Source organism: Pristiophorus japonicus, unplaced genomic scaffold (genome assembly GCF_044704955.1).
Source record: "Pristiophorus japonicus isolate sPriJap1 unplaced genomic scaffold, sPriJap1.hap1 HAP1_SCAFFOLD_162, whole genome shotgun sequence".
NCBI lineage: Eukaryota > Metazoa > Chordata > Chondrichthyes > Pristiophoridae > Pristiophorus > Pristiophorus japonicus.
Window position 1 is genome coordinate 1085647 of NW_027251299.1, and position 19354 is coordinate 1105000.

General features: G+C 51.2%; 1 long non-coding RNA gene across 1 annotated transcript in view; it reads left to right on the forward strand.

Moving 5' to 3' along the window:
• Window positions 1–596: 596 nt before the first annotated feature.
• The window catches only part of LOC139243124 (uncharacterized), a 35646-nt gene continuing 16888 nt past the window's right edge, over window positions 597–19354 (forward strand). Inside the window, exons 1-2 of the long non-coding RNA XR_011589513.1 lie at window positions 597–642; window positions 11006–11154. This is a non-coding gene — a long non-coding RNA (uncharacterized lncRNA). The remainder of the gene's footprint in view (window positions 643–11005; window positions 11155–19354) is intronic.

Genomic DNA, 19354 nt, shown 5'->3' on the forward strand with positions numbered 1-19354 from the left:
TGCATTGTCAGAGGGGCAGTACTGAGGGAGTGCTGCACTGTCGGAGGGGCAGTACTGAGGGAGCGCCGCACTGTCGGAGGGGCAGTACTGCGGGAGTGCTGCACTGTCGGAGGGACAGTACTGAGGGAGTGCTGCACTGTCAGAGGGGCAGTACTGAGGGAGTGCTGCACCTTCGGAGGGGCAGTACTGAGGGAGCGCTGCACTGTCGGAGGGGCAGTACTGAGGGAGTGCTGCACTTTCGGAGGGGCAGTACTGAGGGAGTGCTGCACTGTCGGAGGGGAAGTACTGAGGGAGTGCTGCACTGTCGGAGGGGCAGTACTGAGGGAGTGCTGCACTGTCGGAGGGGCAGTACTGAGGGAGCGCTGAGGTTCCTGATCCCTGCCCTGGGACCATTCACATGTAAATGTCCCCAGACAGCACACACCTCAGGAACTGTGTGACTCATCCTGGCCCTGACCATTGAGATGTTAATCAGCACAAGGTTCACTCACTCACTCACTCACTCACTCACTCACTCACTCACTCACTTTTCCAGCTCAGCGACCGCCATTTTGCACTAACATTGTAACAATCACTTTTTTGCTTTCTACAGATCTCGCAACATGGCTCCACTCCCAGAGAATCCACGCTCCGGAAAACCAGGTGAAATAATCTCCCTCCGGGAATTCCCCTTAGTGAGCTGAGGTCTGGTATCTCAGTGTATCTGTGGGGGGAAGCTGTGTGTCTGTGTGTGTCTCTCCCCATCCCCCCAATCTCTGTCTCTCTCCTCTCTGTCCCTCTCTCTCTCCCTCTGTCTCTGCTTCTCTCTCGTTCTCTCCCTCCCTCTCTCTGTCCCTCTCTCTCTCCCTCTGTCTCTGCTTCTCTCTCTTTCTCTCCCTCCCTCTCTCTGTCCATCTCTCTCTCCCTCTGTCTCTGCTTCTCTCTCTTTCTCTCCCTCCCTCTCTCTGTCCATCTCTCTCTCTCCCTCTGTCTCTGCTTCTCTCTCTTTCTCTCTCTCTCCCTCTCTTTCTCCCTCTGTCTCTGCTTCTCTCTCTCTCTCTCCCTCCCTCTCTCTGTCCATCTCTCTCTCCTTCTAATTCTCTTTCCCTCCCTCTCTCTGTCCATCTCTCTCTCCCTCTGACTCTGCTTCTCTCTCTCTCGCTCTTCCTCCCTCTCTCTGTCCATCTCTCCCTCTCTCTGTCACTGCTTCTCTCTCTCTCTATCTGTCTCTCTGATGCTTGGACATTGATTACAGAGATCGACTGCTCTCTAATTTAATCTCCCTCTGCACTGTCCCATCAAACACTCCCAGGGCAGGTACAGGGGGTTAGATACAGAGTAAAGCTCCCTCTACACTGTCCCATCAAACACTCCCAGGGCAGGTACAGGGGATTAGATACAGAGTAAAGCTCCCTCTACATTGTCTCATCAAACACTCCCAGAGCAGATACAGGGGGTTAGATACAGAGTAAAGCTCCCTCGACACTGTCCCATCAAACACTCCCAGGGCAGGTACAGGGGGTTAGATACAGAGTAAAGCTCCCTCTACACTGTCCCATCAAACACTCCCAGGGCAGGTACAGGGGGTTAGATACAGAGTAAAGCTCCCTCTACACTGTCCCATCAAACATTCCCAGGGCAGGCACAGGGGGTTAGATACAGAGTAAAGCTCCCTCTACACTGTCCCCATCAAACACTCCCAGGGCAGGTACAGGGGGTTAGATACAGAGTAAAGCTCCCTCTACACTGTCCCATCAAACACTCCCAGGGCAGGTACAGGGGGTTAGATACACAGTAAAGCTCCCTCTACACTGTCCCATCAAACACTCCCAGGGCAGGTGCAGCACGGGGTTAGATACAGAGTAAAGCTCCCTCTACACTGTCCCATCAAACACTCCCAGGGCAGGTACAGGGGGTTAGATACAGAGTAAAGCTCCCTCTACACTGTCCCATCAAACACTCCCAGGGCAGGTACAGGGGGGTTAGATACAGAGTAAAGCTCCCTCTACACTGTCCCATCAAACACTCCCAGGGCAGGTACAGGGGGTTAGATACAGAGTAAAGCTCTCTCTACACTGTCCCATCAAACACTCCCAGGGCAGGTACAGGGGGTTAGATACAGAGTAAAGCTCCCTCTACACTGTCCCATCAAACACTCCCAGGGCAGGTACAGGGGGTTAGATACAGAGTAAAGCTCCCTCTACACTGTCCCATCAAACACTCCCAGGGCAGGTACAGCACGGGGTTAGATACAGAGTAAAGCTCTCTCTACACTGTCCCATCAAACACTCCCAGGGCAGGTACAGGGGGTTAGATACGGAGATAAGAAATGGGACCAGGAGTAGGCCATATGGCCCCTCGAGCCTGCTCCACCATTTAATACGATCATGTCTGATCCGATCATGGACTCAGCTCCACTTCCCTGCCCGCTCCCTATAAACCCTTATCCCTTATCGGTTAAGGAACTGTCTATCTCTGTCTTAAATTTATTCAATGTCCCGGCTTCCACAGCTCTCTGAGGCAGCGAGTTCCACAGATTTACAACCCTCTGAGAGAAGAAATTCCTCCTCATCTCAGTTTTAAATGGCCGGCCCCTTATTCTAAGACCATGCCCCCTAGTTCTAGTCTCCCCCATCAGTGGGAACATCCTCTCTGTATCCACCTTGTCGACCCCCTCATTATCTTATCCGTTTCATTAGTTAGTTACCTGCGGTCTTATAGTTAATTACATTTGGAGAGAGCACCTCTCTGTTTGTCTCTCTGTCTCACTCCCTCTATCTCCCTCTCCCACTCTCCCTCTCTCCAACTCTATCTCTCCCATTCTGTCTCGCTACCTCTCTCTCCCTCTGTCTCTGTCTCTCTCCCTCTCTCCCACTCTGTATCGCTTCATCGCTCTCTCTCTCGCTTTCTCTCGCTCTCTGTTTCTCTCCCTCTCTCTCTACCTCTCTCTCTCCCGCTCTCTCTCTATTGTTCTCTCCGTCTCTCTATCTCTCTCCGTCTCTCTCTGTCTCGCTCTCTCTCTCACACTGTATCCCTCCCTCTTTCTCCCTCCCTCTTTCTCTCTCTCTGTTCCTCCCCCTCTCTCTCAATCTCTGTCTCGCTTTCGCAATCTCTCACACTATCTGCATCTCTCGCTCTCTCTCTGTCTCTCTATCTCTCTGCCTCTCAATCCCTGTCTCTCTCTCGCGCTCTCACGTTCTGTCTCTCTCTCTGTCTCTCTCTGTCTCTTTCTCTCTCTGTCTTTCTCTCTCTCTGTTTCTCACTTTCTCTCTTATCTGTCTTTCTCTCTATCTCTCTCGGTCTCATGACCTGTCTCTCTCTCTCTCTCTCTCTCGCTCTGTCTCTGTCTCTCTCTCCCTCTCTATCTCCATCTCTCTCTCTCTCTCCTCTCTCTCTCTCTCTGTCTCTCTCTCTCTCTCCCTCTCTATCTCCGTCTCTCTCTCTCTGTCTCTCTCTCTCTGTCTCTCCCTGTCTCCCTCAGTCTCTCGGACTCTGAAACAAGAGACTTGGCATAAAATGGTCACCACGCATCTCGTAAAATGGCTGCTCAATCTCACACAAACTAATCCCACTGTCCCGCTCTCTCCCCACAGTCCTGTATCAATCCCCAAACTAATCCCACTGCCCCGCTCTCTCCCCATAGTCCTGTATCAATCCCCAAACTAATCCCACTGCCCCGCTCTCTCCCCATAGTCCTGTATCAATCCCCAAACTAATCCCACTGCCCCGCTCTCTCCCCATAGTCCTGTATCAATCTCCAAACTAATCCCACTGCCCCGCTCTCTCCCCACAGTCCCGTATCAATCCCCAAACTAATCCCACTGCCCCGCTCTCTCCCCATAGTCCTGTATCAATCCCCAAACTAATCCCACTGCCCCGCTCTCTCCCCATAGCCCTGTATCAATCTCCAAACTAATCCCACTGCCCCGCTCTCTCCCCATAGTCCTGTATGAATCCCCAAACTAATCCCACTGCCCCGCTCTCTCCCCATAGTCCTGTATCAATCTCCAAACTAATCCCACTGCCCCACTCTCTCCCCATAGTCCTATATCAATCCCCAAACTAATCCCAACTGCCCCGCTCTCTCCCCATAGTCCTGTATCAATCTCCAAACTAATCCCACTGCCCCGCTCTCTCCCCATAGCCTTCTATCAATCCCCAAACTAATCCCACTGCCCCGCTCTCTCCCCATAGTCCTGTATCAATCTCCAAACTAATCCCACTGCCCCGCTCTCTCCCCATAGTCCTGTATCAATCTCCAAACTAATCCCACTGCCCCGCTCTCTCCCAATAGTCCTGTATCAATCCACAAAGTAATCCCACTGCCCCGCTCTCTCCCCATAGTCCTGTATCAATCCCAAACTAATCCCACTGCCCCACTCTCTCCCCATAGTCCTGTATCAATCTCCAAACTAATCCCACTGCCCCGCTCTCTCCTCATCGTCCTGTATCAATCTCCAAACTAATCCCACTGCCCCGCTCTCTCCCCATAGTCCTGTATCAATCCCCAAACTAATCCCACTGCCCCGCTCTCTCCCCATAGTCCTGTTCCAATCCCCAAACTAATCCCACTGCCCCGCTCTCTCCATAGTCCTGTATCAATCCCCAAACTAATCCCACTGCCCTGCTCTCTCCCCATAGTCCTGTATCAATCTCCCAAAGTAATCCCACTGCCCCGCTCTCTCCCCATAGTCCTGTATCAATCCCCAAACTAATCCCACTGCCCCGCTCTCTCCTCATCGTCCTGTATCAATCTCCAAACTAATCCCACTGCCCCGCTCTCTCTCCAGAGTCCTGTATCAATCCCCAAACTAATCCCACTGCCCTGCACTCTCCCCATAGTCCTGTATCAATCTCCCAAAGTAATCCCACTGCCCCGCTCTCTCCCCATAGTCCTGTATCAATCTCCCAAAGTAATCCCACTGCCCCGCTCTCTCCCCATAGTCCTGTATCAATCCCCAAACTAATCCCACTGCCCTGTTCTCTCCCCATAGTCCTGTATCAATCTCCCAAAGTAATCCCACTGCCCCGCTCTCTCCCCATAGTCCTGTATCAATCTCCAAACTAATCTCACTGCCCCACTCTCTCCCCATAGCCTTGTATCAATCTCCAAACTAATCCCACTGTTCCGCTCTCTCCCTATAGTCCTGTTTCAATCCCCAAACTAATCCCACTGCCCCGCTCTCTCCCCATAGTCCTGTATCAATCCCCAAACTAATCCCACTGCACCGCTCTCTCCCCATAGTCCTGTATCAATCCCCAAACTAATCCCACTGCCCCGCTCTCTCCCCATAGTCCTGTATCAATCCCCAAACTAATCCCACTGCACCGCTCTCTCCCCATAGTCCTGTATCAATCCCCAAACTAATCCCACTGCCCCGCTCTCTCCCCATAGTCCTGTATCAATCCCCAAACTAATCCCACTGCCCCGCTCTCTCCCCATAGTCCTGTATCAATCTCCAAACTAGTCCCACTGCCCCGCTCTCTCCCCATAGTCCTGTATCAATCCCCAAACTAATCCCACTGCCCCGCTCTCTCCCCATAGTCCTGTATCAATCTCACACAAACTAATCCCACTGCCCCGCTCTCTCCCCATAGTCCTGTATCAATCTCCAAACTAATCCCACTGCCCCGCTCTCTCCCCATAGTCCTGTATCAATCTCCAAACTAGTCCCACTGCCCCGCTCTCTCCCCATAGTCCTGTATCAATCCCCAAACTAATCCCACTGTCCCGCTCTCTCCTCATAGCCCTGTATCAATCCCAAACTAATCTCACTGCCCCGCTCTCTCCCCATAGCACTGTATCAATCCCCAAACTAATCCCACTGTCCCGCTCTCTGCCCATAGTCCTGTATCAATCCCCAAACTAATCCCACTGCCCCGCTCTCTCCCCATAGTCCTGTATCAATCCCCAAACTAATCCCACTGCCCCGCTCTCTCCCCATAGTCCTGTATCAATCCCCAAACTAATCCCAGTGCCCCGCTCTCTCCCCATAGTCCTGTATCAATCCCCAAACTAATCCCAGTGCCCCGCTCTCTCCCCATAGTCCTGTATCAATCGCAAACTAATCCCACTGCCCCGCTCTCTCCCCATAGTCCTGTATCAATCCCCAAATTAATCCCACTGCCCCGCTCTCTCCCCATTGTCCTGTATCAATCGCAAACTAATCCCACTGCCCCGCTCTCTCCCCATAGTCCTGTATCAATCCCCAAATTAATCCCACTGCCCCGCTCTCTCCCTATAGTCCTGTATCAATCTCCAAACTAATCCCACTGCCCCGCTCTATCCCCATAGTCCTGTATCAATCCCCAAATTAATCCCACTGCCCCGCTCTCTCCCCATTGTCCTGTATCAATCGCAAACTAATCCCACTGCCCCGCTCTCTCCCCATAGTCCTGTATCAATCCCCAAATTAATCCCACTGCCCCGCTCTCTCCCATAGTCCTGTATCAATCCCCAAACTAATCCCACTGCCCCGCTCTCTCCCCATAGTCCTGTATCAATCCCCAAATTAATCCCACTGCCCCGCTCTCTCCCCATAGTCCTGTATCAATCCCCAAACTAATCCCACTGCCCCGCTCTCTCCCTATAGTCCTGTATCAATCTCCAAACTAATCCCACTGCCCCGCTCTCTCCCCATAGTCCTGTATCAATCCCCAAATTAATCCCACTGCCCCGCTCTCTCCCCATAGTCCTGTATCAATCTCAAACTAATCCCACTGCCCCGCTCTCTCCCCATAGTCCTGTATCAATCCCCAAACTAATCCCACTGCCCCGCTCTCTCCCCATAGTCCTGTATCAATCCCCAAACTAAACCCACTGCCCCGCTCTCTCCCCATAGTCCTGTATCAATCCCCAAACTCATCCCACTGCCCCACTCTCTCCTCATAGCCCTGTATCAATCCCAAACTAATCCCACTGCCCCGCTCTCTCCCCATAGCCCTGTATCAATCTCCAAACTAATCCCACTGCCCCGCTCTCTCCATACTCCTGTATCAATCCCCAAACTAATCCCACTGCCTCGCTCTCTCCCCATAGTCCAATATCAATCCCCAAACTAATCCCACTGCCCCGCTCTCTCCCCATAGCCCTGTATCAATTCCCAAACTAATCCCACTGCCCCGCTCTCTCCCCATAGCCTTGTATCAATCCCCAAACTAATCCCACTGCCCCGCTCTCTCCCCATAGTCCTTTATCAATCTCCAAACTAATCCCACTGCCCCGCTCTCTCCCCCTAGTCCTGTATCAATCCCCAAACTAATCCCACTGTCCCGCTCTCTCCCCATAGTCCTGTATCAATCCCCAAACTAATCCCACTGCCCCGCTCTCTCCCCATAGTCCTGTATCAATCCCCAAACTAATCCCACTGCCCCGCTCTCTCCCTATAGTCCTGTATCAATCCCCAAACTAATCCCACTGCCCTGCTCTCTCCCCATAGTCCTGTATCAATCCCCAAACTAATCCCACTGCCCCGCTCTCTCCCCATAGTCCTGTATCAATCTCCAAACTAATCCCACTGCCCCGCTCTCTCCCTCTCTGTCTCTCTGTCTGTATGTCTGTCTCACTCTCTGTATATCTCTCCCTCTCTCTCTCTCTGTCTCTCTGAAACTCTCCCAGAACCACAGTGACAATGCACACACCGATCTTCAGTCATCCATTTTACATTTGTTAATGGTCACCATTTGATGTTAACACTGGTAGATTGATTACAGAGACCGACTACTCTCTAATTTAACGTCAGCTGCTTAAAGGTGTACCTGCCCTGGGAGTGTTTGATGGGACAGTGTAGAGGGAGATTTACTCTGTATCTAACCCCCTGTACCTGCCCTGGGAGTGTTTGATGGGACAGTGTAGAGGGAGCTTTACTCTGTATCTAACCCTGTGCTGTACCTGCCCTGGGAGTGTTTGATGGGACAGTGTAGAGGGAGCTTTACTCTGTATCTAACCCCCTGTACCTGCCCTGGGAGTGTTTGATGGGACAGTGTAGAGGGAGCTTTACTCTGTATCTAACCCCCTGTACCTGCCCTGGGAGTGTTTGATGGGACAGTGTAGAGGGAGCTTTACTCTGTATCTAACCCCGTGCTGTACCTGCCCTGGAAGTGTTTGATGGGACAGTGTAGAGGGAGCTTTACTCTGTATCTAACCCCCTGTACCTGCCCTGGGAGTGTTTGATGGGACAGTGTAGAGGGAGCTTTACTCTGTATCGAACCCCCTGTACCTGCCCTGGGAGTGTTTGATGGGACAGTGTAGAGGGAGCTTTACTCTGTATCTAACCCCGTGCTGTACCTGCCCTGGAAGTGTTTGATGGGACAGTGTAGAGGGAGCTTTACTCTGTATCTAACCCCCTGTACCTGCCCTGGGAGTGTTTGATGGGACAGTGTAGAGGGGGCTTTACTCTGTATCTAACCCTGTGCTGTACCTGCCCTGGGAGTGTTTGATGGGACAGTGCAGAGGGAGCTTTGCTCTGTCTCTAACCCCCTGTACCTGCCCTGGGAGTGTTTGATGGGACAGTGTAGAGGGAGCTTTACTCTGTATCTAACCCCCTGTACCTGCCCTGGGAGTGTTTGATGGGACAGTGTAGAGGGAGCTTGACACTGTATCTAACCCCATGTACCTGCCCTGGGAGTGTTTGATGGGACAGTGTAGAGGGAGCTTTACTCTGTATCTCACCCTGTGCTGTACCTTCCCTGGGAGTGTTTGATGGGACAGTGTAGAGGGAGCTTTACTCTGTATCTAACCCCGTGCTGTACCTGCTCTGGGATTGTTTGATGGGACAGTGTAGAGGGAGCTTTACTCTGTATCTAACCCCCTGTACCTGCCCTGGGAGTGTTTGATGGGACAGTGTAGAGGGAGCTTTACTCTGTATCTAACCCATGATGTACCTGCCCTGGGAGTGTTTGATGGGACAGTGTAGAGGGAGCTTTACTCTGTATCTAACCCCGTGCTGTACCTGCCCTGGAAGTGTTTGATGGGACAGTGCAGAGGGAGCTTTGCTCTGTATCTAACCCCCTGTACCTGCCCTGGGAGTGTTTGATGGGACAGTGTAGAGGGAGCTTTACTCTGTATCTAACCCCCTGTACCTGCCCTGGGAATGTTTGATGGGACAGTGTAGAGGGAGCTTTACTCTGTATCTAACCCTGTGCTGTACCTGCCCTGGGAGTGTTTGATGGGACAGTGTAGAGGGAGCTTTACTCTGTATCAAACCTCCTGTACCTGCCCTGGGAGTGTTTGATGGGACAGTGTAGAGGGAGCTTTACTCTGTATCTAACCCCCTGTACCTGCCCTGGGAGTGTTTGATGGGACAGTGTAGAGGGAGCTTTACTCTGTATCGAACCCCCTGTACCTGCCCTGGGAGTGTTTGATGGGACAGTATAGAGGGAGCTTTACTCTGTATCTAACCCCCTGTACCTGCCCTGGGAGTGTTTGATGGGACAGTGCAGAGGGAGCTTTACTCTGTATCTAACCCCCTGTACCTGCCCTGGGAGTGTTTGATGGGACAGTGCAGAGGGAGCTTTACTCTGTATCTAACCCCCTGTACCTGCCCTGGGAGTGTTTGATGGGACAGTGTAGAGGGAGCTTTACTCTGTATCTAACCCTGTGCTGTACCTGCCCTGGGAGTGTTTGATGGGACAGTGTAGAGGGAGCTTTACTCTGTATCTAACCCCCTGTACCTACCCTGGGAGTGTTCTCTCTCACCTTCTCTCTGAGTCTCTCTCTATCTCGTTCCATCTCTCCCTCTCTCTCTGTCTCTCTCTCTCTGTATCTCTCTATAATTTTGTCACTCTGTCTCTCTCTCTGTCTGTCTGACTGTCTCTGTCTTTCTCGATATCTGTCTCTCGATCTCTCTCTGTCTCTGTCTCTCTCTCTGGATCTCTCTCTGTCTACCTATCACTGTCTCGCTCTGCGTACCTGCCCTGGGAGTGTTTGATGGGACAATGTCGAGGGAGCTTTACTCTGTATCTAACCCCCTGTACCTGCCCTGGGAGTGTTTGATGGGACAGTGTAGAGGGAGCTTTACTCTGTATCTAACCCCCTGTACCTGCCCTCGGAGTGTTTGATGGGACAGTGTAGAGGGAGCTTTACTCTGTATCTAACCCCCTGTACCTGCCCTGGGAGTGTTTGATGGGACAGTGTAGCGAGCGAGAGTGAGAGGGGAACCGACAGAGAGTGAGACTGACAGAGAGACAGGGAGACTGAACGAGAGAGCGAGAGAGAGGGACTCTGTATCTAACCCCCTGTACCTGCCCAGGGAGGTTTGATGGGACAGTGTGGAGGGAGATTAAATGGCCAACTCTCTCTGTCCCTCTCGCTTTCTCTCTGTCAGTCTCTCTCTCTGTCTGTTCCTCTCTCTCTCTCTCGCTCTCTGTTTCCGGGTCCCTGTCTCTCTCCCTCTCTGTATCTCTGTTCCTCTCTCTCTCGCTCTCTCTTTCAGTCTCCCTGTCTCTCTCCCTCTCTGTATCTCTGTTCCTCTCTCTCTCTCGCTCTCTGTCAGTCTCTCTGTCTCCCTCTCTCCATCTTGCTCCCTCACTCTCTCCCTCGCTCCCAATTTCTATCCATCTATCTCTCTTTCACTTTTTCCTCTGTCTGTGCTGCTGTCCATTTCCGATCTCTCTCTTTCTTTCCCTTTTCTGTAACACGCTCTCTCTATCCCAAATTCTCTCACTGCTTCTCCCTGTCCACCTCTCTTTTTCTCTCTCCCTGTCTCTCATTCCCATTCTGATGTGTCCTTGATTGAAAAGTACTCTGACATATTGCAGCCTGACTGTTTAAACCCACAGCAAGAAATCACATTTCTGGGACATTTTTGATTTGCTAACCATCCAATTGTGGGTCGGAATGTGTGGGTTAAATCTCGTTTCTCCATCTGAAAACTGTGAGTGTTTCAGATTGAGCAGTATATGGGATCAAAGGCTGATTCAGACAATGCTGCTTTGTGGAACGGTGTGATATCTTCACAGGGCAGGACATGGAGACGTTTTGTTGGTTTGAATAAGGTGTAAATACGATTGTGTCGCCCCCTCACAGATACACAGGATTGAAGCTGTTTACCATCAATGCCCTGAAAGAATGAAATGGTTCAACAAGGTGTGACTGACTTCAAACTCTTCAAACACATGAAGGACCCGGAGACTGGGACCAATACACAAAGCCCCGAGCCCAGGCAGGCAAACCAGGTTTGATCACAGATCACGCAGACACGTGTCCTGGTGTAAAATGGTCACCACACATCTCATGTAAAATGGGTGCTCAATTTCACCCAAACTAATCCCACTGCCCCACTCTCTCCCCATAGTCCTGTATCAATCCCCAAACTAATCCCACTGCCCCGCTCTCTCCCCATAGTCCTGTATCAATCTCCAAACTAATCCCACTGCCCCGCTCTCTCCCCATAGTCCTGTATCAATCCCCAAACTAATCCCACTGCCCCGCTCTCTCCCCATAGTCCTGTATCAATCCCCAAACTAATCCCACTGCCCCGCTCTCTCCCCATAGTCCTGTATCAATCTCCAAACTAATCCCACTGCCCCCCTCTCTCCCCATAGTCCTGTATCAATCCCCAAACTAATCCCACTGCCCTGCTCTCTCCCCATAGTCCTGTATCAATCCCTAAACCAATCCCACTGCCCCGCTCTCTCCCCATAGTCCTGTATCAATCCCCAAACTAATCCCACTGCCCCGCTCCCTCCCCATAGTCCTGTATCAATCCCCAAACTAATCCCACTGCCCCGCTCTCTCCCTTTCGTCCTGTATCAATCCCCAAACTAATCCCACTGCCCCGCTCTCTCCCCATAGTCCTGTATCAATCCCCAAACTAATCCCACTGCCCCGCTCTCACCCCATAGTCCTGTATCAATCCCCAAACTAATCCCACTGCCCCACTCTCTCCCCATAGTCCTGTATCAATCCCCAAACTAATCCCACTGCCCCGCTCTCTCCCCATAGTCCTGTATCAATCCCTAAACTAATCCCACTGCCCCGCTCTCTCCCCATAGTCCTGTATCAATCCCCAAACTAATCCCACTGCCCCGCTCTCTCCCCATAGTCCTGTATCAATCCCCAAACTAATCCCACTGTCCCGCTCTCTCCCCATAGTCCTGTATCAATCCCCAAACTAATCCCACTGCCCCGCTCTCTCCCCATAGTCCTGTATCAATCCCCAAACTAATCCCACTGTCCCGCTCTCTCCCCATACCCCTGTACCAATCCCCAAACTAATCCCAGTGCCCCGCTCTCTCCCCATAGTCCTGTATCAATCCCCAAACTAATCCCACTGTCCCACTCTCTCCCCATAGTCCTGTATCAATCCCCAAACTAATCCCACTGCCCCGCTCTCTCCCCATTGTCCTGTATCAATCCCCAAATTAATCCCACTGCCCCACTCTCTCCCCATAGTCCTGTACCAATCCCCAAACTAATCCCACTGCCCTGCTCTCTCCCCATAGTCCTGTATCAATCCCCAAACTAATCCCACTGACCCGCTCTCTCCCCATAGTCCTGTATCAATCCCAGAATCGATACAGAAAGTGAGACAGACAGAGAGAGAGAGACACACACACACACACTCTCTTTCTCCCTCTCGCTCTCTTTCACTGTCTATCTCTCTGTCTCTCTCACTCTCTCTGTTCCTCTCTTTCACTCTGTCCCTCTCTCTGTCTCGCCCTATTTCTGTCTCTCTCTCTCTCTCTCTCTGTCTCTCTCTCTCACTCTGTATCTCTCTTTCTCGCTCTTTCTCTCTTTCTGTCCCTCTCTCTGTTCCTCTCGCTCTCTCTCTCTCTCTCTCCCTCTCTCTTTCCCTCTCTCTGTCCTTCTCCCTATCTCCCTCTCTCTCTCTGTGCCTCTCTCTCTCTCTGTCCTACAATCTCTATCTCTCTGTCTCTCTCTCTCTCTTTCTCCGTTTCTTGCTCTCTCTCTCTGGCTCTCTGTCTCTCTCGCTCACTCATTTTCTCTCTCTCTCTCTGTCTCTCTCTGTCTCTCTCTCTCTGTCTCTCTCTCTCTCTCTCTCTTTATCTGTTTCTCGCTCTCTCTCTCTCTCTCTCTGTCTCTCTCTCTGTGTCTCTGAGTTTCTCTCTCTGTCTCTCTCCTGTCTCTTTCCATCTTTCTCTCTCTCGCTCTGTCTCTCTGTCTCTCTCTCTATCTCTCTCTCTCACTGTCTCTCTCACTCTCTCTCTCGATCTATCTGTCTCTCTTTCTGTCGTCTCTCTCTCTCTGTCCCTCTCTCCCTATCTCTCTCTATCCCCCTTTCTCTCTGTCTGTTTCACTCAACCTCTCTCTGACACTCTCTGTCTCTCTCTGTCTCTCAGTCACACTCACTCTCTCTGTCTCTCTCTCTGCCTCGTTCTCTCGCTCTGTCTCTCTCTCTGACTTGTTCTCTCTGTCTCTCTCTCTCGCTCTGTCTTTCTCCTTCTCTCTCTGTCTCTCTCTCTCGCTCTGTCTCTCTCCTTCTCTCTCTCTCTGTCTCATTCCCTCTCTGTCTCTCTCTTCATATCTCTCTCTTTCCCTCTCTCCCACTCTCCTGTCTCTTTCCATCTCTCTCTGTCTCTCTATCTGTCTGTCTCTCTCTCTTTCTCTGTCTCTGTCACTCTCTCTCTCTCCCTCTCTCTGTGTTTCTCTCTCTGTCTCTCTCCCTCTCTCTCTCCTGTCTCTTTCCATCTCTCTCTCATTCTATCTCCCTCTCTCTTTCTCTCTCTCTGTCTCTCTCTCTCTGACAGCCTCGCTCTGTCTCTCTCTCTCTCTATCTGTTTCTATCTCTCTGTCTCTCGCTCTCTTTCTCTCTCCCTCTATCTCTGTCTCCCTCTCTCTCTCTCCTGTTTCTTTCCATCTCTTGCTCTCTCTTTCTTTCTCTCTGTCCCCCCCATGCTCTCTCTCTCTCTGTCTCTCTATCTCTCTCTGTCTTTCTCTCTGTCTGTCTCTCTCTCTCTCTGTCTCATTCACTCCCTATCTCTCTCTCTCTGTCTCTCTGTCTCTCTCTCTCTCTGTCTCTCTCTCTATCCCTCTCTCTATCCCTCTCTCTCACTCCCTCTCTCTCTCTCTCTGTCTCTCTCTCTCTGTGTCTCTGAGTTTCTCTCTGTCTCTCTGTATCTCTCTCCTGTCTCTTTCCATCTCTTTCTCTCTCTCGGTTTCTCTTTCTCTCTCACTGTCTCTCTCTCTCTGTCCCTCCCTCTGTTCCCCGCTCTCTCTCTCTGTCTCTCTCACTATTTCTGTCTCTCTCTCTCTCTCACTCTCCCTATCTCTCTCTATCCCTCTCTCACTGTCTGTCTGTCTCTCTCCCCCTCTCTCTGACACTCTCTGCCTCTCTCTCTCTCTCTGTCACACTCACTCTCTCTGTCTCTCTCTCTCTCTCTCTTTGTCTTTCTTTCTCTCTCTGACTCTCTCTGTCTCTCTCTCTCTCTCTCCCTTTCTGTCTCTCACTCTGTGTGTGTGTCTCGCTCTTTCTCTCTGACCCTCTCTGTCTCTCTGTCTCTCTCTCTCTGACTCTATCTGTCTCTCTCTCTCTCTTCCTCTCTGTCTCTCTCTCAGTCTCTCTCTCCCTGTCTAAGTGTCTCTCCCTCTCTGTCTCTCTCAGTATGTCTATCAATCCCGAAACTAATCCCACTGCCCCGCTCTCTCCCCATAGTCCTGTATCAATCCCCAAACTAATCCCACTGCCCCGCTCTCTCCCCATAGTCCTGTATCAATCCCCAAACTAATCCCACTGCCCCGCTCTCTCCCCATAGTCCTGTATCAATCCCCAAACTAATCCCACTGCCCCGCTCTCTCGCCATAGTCCTGTATCAATCCCCAAACTAATCCCACTGTCCCGCTCTCTCGCCATAGTCCTGTATCAATCCCCAAACTAATCCCACTGTCCCGCTCTCTCGCCATAGTCCTGTATCAATCCCCAAACTAATCCCACTGTCCCGCTCTCTCGCCATAGTCCTGTATCAATCCCCAAACTAATCCCACTGCCCCGCTCTCTCCCCATAGCCCTGTATCAATACCCAAACTAATCCCACTGCCCCGCACTCTCCCCATAGTCCTGTATCAATCCCCAAACTAATCCCACTGCCCCGCTCTCTCCCCATAGTCCTGTATCAATCCCCAAACTAATCCCACTGCCCCGCTCTCTCCCCAAAGCCCTGTATCAATCCCCAAACTAATCCCACTGCCCCGCACTCTCCCCATAGTCCTGTATCAATCCCCAAACTAATCCCACTGACCCGCTCTCTCCCCATAGTCTTGTATCAATCCCCAAACTAATCCCACTGACCCGCTCTCTCCCCATACTCCTGTATCAATCCCAGAATCGATACAGAAAGTGAGACAGAGAGAGAGAGACACACACACACACACTCTCTCTCTCCCTCTCGCTCTCTCTCACTGTCTCTCTCTCTGTCTCACTCACTCTCTCTGTTCCTCTCTTTCACTCTGTCCCTCTCTCTGTCTCGCCCTATTTCTGTCTCTCTCTCTCTCTCTCTCTGTCTCTCTCTCTCACTGTGTATCTCTCTTTCTCGCTCTTTCTCTCTCTCTGTCCCTCTCTCTGTTCCTCTCGCTCTCACTCTCTCTCTCCCTCTCTCTTTCCCTCTCTCTGTCCTTCTCCCTATCTCCCTCTCTCTCTCTGTCTCTCTCTCTCTCTCTCTCTTTCCCTGTGTTTCTCTCTCTCTTTCTGTCTCTCTCCCTCTTTCTCCCTATCCCTCTCTCTCTCTATCCCCCTCTCTCTCTATCCCTCTCTTTCTCTCTCTGTCTCTCTCTCCTGCATTTTTCCATCTCTCTCTCTCTCTGTCCCTCTCTCTGTCTCCCTCTCTATATATATATATATAACTCTCTGTCTCTATCTCTCTCTCTCTATCTCTCTCACTCTCTCATTTTCTCACTCTCTGTCTATCTCTCTCTGTCTCTAACTCTCTGTCTCTCTGTCTCTCTCTCTCTCTTTCTCCGTTTCTTGCTCTCTCTCTCTGTCTCTCTCACTCACTCATTTTCTCTCTCTCTGTCTGTCTCTCTCTGTCTCTATCTCTCTCTCTCTTTATCTGTCTCTCTCTCTCTCTCTGTCTCTCTCTCTCTCTGTGTCTCTGAGTTTCTCTCTCTGTCTCTCTCCTGTCTCTTTCCATCTTTCTCTCTCTCGCTCTGTGTCTCTCTATCTCTCTCTCACTGTCTCTCTCACTCTCTCTCTCTATCTATCTGTCTCTCTTTCTGTCGTCTCTCTCTCTCTGTCCCTCTCTCCATATCTCTCTCTATCCCCCTTTCTCTCTGTCTGTTTCACTCTACCTCTCTCTGACACTCTCTGTCTCTCTCTGTCTCTCAGTCACACTCACTCTCTCTGTCTCTCTCTCTGCCTCGTTCTCTCGCTCTGTCTCTCTCTCTGACTTGTTCTCTCTGTCTCTCTCTCTCTCGCTCTGTGTTTCTCCTTCTCTCTCTGTCTCTCTCTCTCGCTCTGTCTCTCTCCTCTCTCTCTCTGTCTCATTCCCTCTCTGTCTCTCTCTTCCTATCTCTCTCTATCCCTCTCTCCCACTCTCCTGTCTCTTTCCATCTCTCTCTTTCTCTCTGTCTTTCTATCTGTCTGTCTCTCTCTCTTTCTCTGTCTCTGTCACTCTCTCTCTCTCCCTCTCTCTGTCCCTCTCTCTGTGTTTCTCTCTCTGTCTCTCTCCCTCTCTCTCTCCTGTCTCTTTCCATCTCTCTCTCATTCTATCTCCCTCTCTCTTTCTCTTTCTCTGTCTCTCTCTCTCTGACAGCCTCGCTCTGTCTCTCTCTCTCTCTATCTGTTTCTATCTCTCTGTCTTTCGCTCACTTTCTCTCTCTCTATCTCTGTCTCTCTATCTGTCTCTCTCTCTCTGTTTCTCCCTCTCTCTCTCTCTGTCTCTCTCCCTCTCTCTGTGTTTCTCCCTCTCTTTCTCTGTCTCTCCCTCTCTCTCAACATCTGTCTCTCTTCCTATCCCTCTCTCTCTCTATCACTCTCGCTCTCTGTCTCCCTCTCTCTCTCTCTTCTGTTTCGTTCCATCTCTTGCTCTCTCTTTTATTCTCTCTGTCCCCCCCACGCTCTCCCTCTCTCTGTCTCTCTCTCTGACGCTCTATCTCTCTCTGTCTTTTTCTCCGTCCCTCTCTCTCTCTGTCTCTCTCTCTCTCTGTCTCATTCACTCCCTATCTCTCTCTCTCTGTCTCTCTGTCTCTCTCTCTCTCTGTCTCTCTCTCTATCCCTCTCTCTCACTCCCTCTCTCTCTCTCTGTCTCTCTCTCTCTGTGTCTCCGAGTTTCTCTCTGTCTCTCTGTATCTCTCTCCTGTCTCCTTTCATCTCTTTCTCTCTCTCGGTCTCTCTTTCTCTCTCACTGTCTCTCTCTCTCTGTCCCTCCCTCTGTTCCCCGCTCTCTCTCTCTGTCTGTCTCACTATTTCTGTCTCTCTCTCTCTCTCACTCTCCCTATCTCTCTCTATCCCTCTCTCTCTGTCTGTCTGTCTCTCTCCCCCTCTCTCTGACACTCTCTGCCTATCTCTCTCTCTCTGTCACACTCACTCTCTCTGACTCTCTCTGTCTCTCTCTCTCTCTCTCTCTCTCTCCCTTTCTGTCTCTCACTCTCTGTGTGTGTCTCGCTCTCTCTCTCTGACCCTCTCTGTCTCTCTGTCTCTCTCTCTCTGACTCTATCTGTCTCTCTCTCTCTCTTCCTCTCTGTCTCTCTCTCAGTCTCTCTCTCCCTGTCTAAGTGTCTCTCCCTCTCTGTCTCTCTCTGTCTGTATGTCTATCAATCCCTCAACTAATCCCACTGCCCTGCTCTCTCCCCATAGCCCTGCATCAATCCCTAAACTAATCCCACTGCCTATGCTCTCTCCCCATAGCCCTGCATCAATCCCTAAACTAATCCCAATGCCCCGCTCTCTCCCCATAGTCCTGTATCATTCCCCAAAATAATCCCACTGCCCCACTCTCTCCCCATAGTCCTGTATCAATCCCCAAACTAATCCCACTGCCCCGCTCTCTCCCCATAGTCCTGTATCAGTCCCCAAACTAATCCCACTGCCCCGCTCTCTCCCCATAGTCCTGTATCAATCCCCAAACTAATCCCACTGTCCCGCTCTCTCCCCATAGTCCTGTATCAATCCCCAAACTAATCCCACTGCCCCGCTCTCTCCCCATAGTCCTGTATCAATCTCCAAACTAATCCCACTGCCCCGCTCTCTCCCCATAGTCCTATATCAATCCCCAAACTAATCCCACTGACCCGCTCTCTCCCCATAGTCCTATATCAATCCCCAAACTAATCCCACTGACCCGCTCTCTCCCCATAGTCCTGTATCAATTCCCGAACTAATCCCACTGCCCCGCTCTCTCCCCATAGTCCTGTATCAATCTCCAAACTAATCCAACTGCCCCGCTCTCTCCCCATAGTCCTGTATCAATCCCCAAACTAATCCCATTGCCCTGCTCTCTCCCCATAGTCCTGTATCAATCCCCAAACTAATCCCACTGCCCCGCTCTCTCCCCATAGTCCTGTATCAATCCCCAAACTAATCCCACTGCCCCGCTCTTTCCCCATAGTCCTGTATCAATCCCCAAACTAATCCCACTGTCCCGCTCTCTCCCCACAGTCCTGTATCAATCTCCAAACTAATCCCACTGCCCCGCTCTCTCCCCATAGTCCTGTATCAATCCCCAAACTAATCCCACTGCCCCGCTCTCTCCCCATAGTCCTGTATCAATCCCCAAACTAATCCCACTGCCCCGCTCTCTCCCCATAGCCCTGTATCAATCCCCAAACTAATCCCACTGCCCCGCTCTCTCCCCATAGTCCTGTATCAATCCCCAAACTAATCCCACTGCCCCGCTCTCTCCCCATAGTCCTGTATCAATCCTAAACTAATCCCACTGCCCCGCTCTCTCCCCATAGTCCTGTATCAATCCCCAAACTAATCCCACTGTCCCGCTCTCTCCCCATAGTCCTGTATCAATCCCCAAACTAATCCCACTGCCCCGCTCTCTCCCCATAGTCCTGTATCAATCCCCAAAATAATCCCACTGCCCCGCTCTCTCCCCATAGTCCTGTATCAATCTCCAAACTAATCCCACTGCCCCGCTCTCTCCCCATAGTCCTATATCAATCCCCAAACTAATCCCACTGACCCGCTCTCTCCCCATAGTCCTATATCAATCCCCAAACTAATCCCACTGACCCGCTCTCTCCCCATAGTCCTGTATCAATCCCCGAACTAATCCCACTGCCCCGCTCTCTCCCCATAGTCCTGTATCAATCTCCAAACTAATCCAACTGCCCCGCTCTCTCCCCATAGTCCTGTATCAATCCCCAAACTAATCCCATTGCCCTGCTCTCTCCCCATAGTCCTGTATCAATCCCCAAACTAATCCCACTGCCCCGCTCTCTCCCCATAGTCCTGTATCAATCCCCAAACTAATC